The following is a 3,315-nucleotide window of genomic DNA, read 5'->3' on the forward strand; positions in this document are numbered from 1 at the left end:
CCAAATGATTTTGAGTTTTGTTCAACAGTGTTCTCCCTCTCTGTCCAGGATCTCCTCCATAGATCCCCCTCTGAGTGGCTGACAGTGGTAGCTGGGCATCATCTAGTTCTTTTGATCTCATAGCCATATAGGCTGAGGATTGCATGGTGTACCACTTGCGAGGACTAATTGTTTCCATGAATCTTTTGTTTTCTTCATTCTTCTTTGCTCTGGATAAGAACAGACCCATCGTTGCATCTAGATGGCTGCTTGAAAGCTTTTAAGATCCCAGTCCATACTTGCCAAAGTAGGAGGTGGAACAATGTTTTGTGCAGTATGTTATGCCAATTGAGCTTAATATCCCCTGCACTTATGGTCCCGAGGCCACAGGTTCAACTACTCAGTCACTCTGGGTAGCTGGCTGTGACCAAGAAGTGACTATAACCTTGTCCCTTGTCAGCTCTAGTATACCCCTGGGAATTCTTACAGAACATACAAATACACTTGTAGAACCATTGTCTGACAACCCTATACATGGTTTTGGGTACACTCTCTGCTGCACAGACATACCTAATATTTCAGCCTGTCCACCCATCTATCTACCCGTATACCTGTGTTTGCCTTCACTGACAACGCAGTACTGTATGTGCAAAAAGGGTTCATCTTTGTTGTCTGCACCATGGTGGTGCAGACAACAAAAATAAACAAACAAACAAAAACAGAGAGAACTTTCAAAGATTTGCTGGCAAACTTTCTAATATCATGAAAGATGAGAAGATTTCCATCCAAGAAGTTCAACGAACCCCATAGAGGACAGACTTCAAAAGAAAGCCGCCAAGACATATCATAATCAAACTCATGAAAACCAAAGACAAAGAATCCTGTGAGTAGCTCGAGAAAAATGAAAAGTCACCCACAAAAGGGAACCAGTAAGACTAAGCTCTGACTTCTCAGCAGAAACCATGTAGGCAAAAAGGCAACAGGATGACATATATAAAATCTTGAAGGAAAAAAAGAGCCAACCAAGAATTATATACCCAGTAAAAGTGTCTCAATACAATAAATAAAGACATTAACAGATAAACATAAGTTAAGAGAATGTGTAAAAACTAGACCAATCTTACAAGAAATATTAAAGCGAGTCCTTGAGGCAGAGAACCAACATCAGACAACTAGAGATAAGGATACAGGACAGCATCATCCAAATCCAACCCAGATAAAGAATTCTCAAAAATAAATCAAAGCTAAAAGACTGAAAACTGTGAATCAGAAGATGTCAATCTGTAAAAGATGATACCAAAACAAAAAGAGGGAATAAAAGGTGGTTACAGAACTTTCACATGGAAAGGAAGTCAAGGCAACATCAAGAAATAAAACACTTCTTTAAAGTTAAGAAAATAAAGGTAAATTTCAAGGTAACCACAAAGAAAGTTAACAAACCTATTATCAAAATAAAAAGGAAGGAAAACGTAAAGATTTAGTAAATACAATATCAACAACACTGAAAGAAAGAAAACAATCTACAAACAAAAAAACTCTGAACAGAGAATTAAACAGAAGAAAGAAATCATCAATATTACACAAGAAATGCCTAACAAAATGACAGGAATAAACTCATCTACTGATAGTCACACTGAATGTAAATGGCTTAAATGCACTAGAAAAGAGACAGAGAGTGGCAGAATGGGTAAGACAAATAACCTAAAAAAGAGGCATAACTCACCAATACTGTCTATAAGAGACACACCTTAAACACAAAGACAAAAAACTAAAATTGCAAGGATGGAAAAACATGTATCAAGCAAATAATAATCAAAAAATAGCAGTAGTGGCAATATTACTCTCTGATCAAATGCACTTAAAGACAAAATCCACAATAAAAGGTAATCATGGACATTATGTAATGATTAAAGGCTCAATCCACCAAGAGGGCATAACCACAATAAATACATGTGCACCCAATGACAGGACACCAAAACTGAATGAAACAAGCTCTAATAGAAAAGACAAACAGTTCCACAATAATAGCAGGAGACTTAACTATACCACGTTCTGTGAAGGAAAAAACTAGAAAGAAACTCAACAAAGATACACAAAATTTTAATGCTACAATTAACCAACTCAATCTCACAAACATAAACAAAACACTCCATCCAACAGTTGTTGTTGTTGTTATGTGCTGTCAAGTTGGCCTCGACTCATAGCCACCCCCTCCTTGGGTTTCCAAGGTGGTATCACTACAGAAGTAGATTGCCCAACCTTCCTTCCGAGGAGTGGCTGGTAGATTTGAACCGCCAGCCTTCTGGTTAGCAGTCAGGTGCCTTAGGCACTATGCTACCAGAGCTCCTCCACCCAACAGTAGCAAAGTATATATTCTTTTCCATACACATGAATCATTCATTAGGCTACAAAGCAAACCTCAATAAAATCCAAAACACTGAAATAATATAAAGCATTTTCTCTGATCATAAGGCTATAAAAGTAGAAATCAATAAAAGGAAGAGCAAGAAAAAAAGTCAAATATATGGAAACTGAATAACAACTTGCTTGAAAAACACTGGGTCATTGAACAAATCAAAGATGAAGTAAAAAATAAATTCCCAAACTCAAATGGGAATGAAAACCCAGCATACCAAAATCTGTGGGACACAAAAAAAGCAAGGCTGAGGGGTCAATCTATAGCAATAAATGTACACACAAAAAGAGAAGAAAGGGCCAAAATCAAAACATTAACCCTACAACTTGAACTACTAGAAAGAGAGCAGCAAAAAATGGCCACAGTCATCAGAAGAAATGAAATAATAAAGATTAAAGCAGAAGTAAATGAAACCAACTGAAATAAAAAGGATCATACAGCATACTATGAAAAATGGTACTCCAACAAGTTTGAAAACCTAAAGAAAAAGGACAAGTTTCTAGAAACAAACTACCTCCCTACACTAACACAAACTGAAGTAGAAAATCTGAACAGACTCAAAACAAGAGATCAAAGAGGTAAAAAAAAATATTCCCAACAACAACAAAAAGCCCTGGCCTGGTCAGCTTCACTGGAAAATTCTACCAAACATTCTAAGAAGAGCTCATACCAACGCTACTCAAAATATTTCAGAGCATAGAAAATGAAGGAATACTCCCAAATTCATTCTATGAAGCCAGCCTAACACTGATACTAAAGCTAGGCAAAGACACCTGCAGTGTGAATTGCTTGATGTGGCCCTTCTAGCCATTGTCCTCCATTCTGTGATGTTTTGTAAATCCCATTATCCACGCCTGTTTGGGGTGCTGTGGTAGTTAAGGTCAGGTATCAACTTGGCTGGGCAGCTGGTAGTAGTCATT

Source organism: Orycteropus afer, unplaced genomic scaffold (genome assembly GCF_000298275.1).
Source record: "Orycteropus afer afer isolate SDZICR_OR568_19922 unplaced genomic scaffold, OryAfe1.0 scaffold00378, whole genome shotgun sequence".
Taxonomy (NCBI): domain Eukaryota; kingdom Metazoa; phylum Chordata; class Mammalia; order Tubulidentata; family Orycteropodidae; genus Orycteropus; species Orycteropus afer.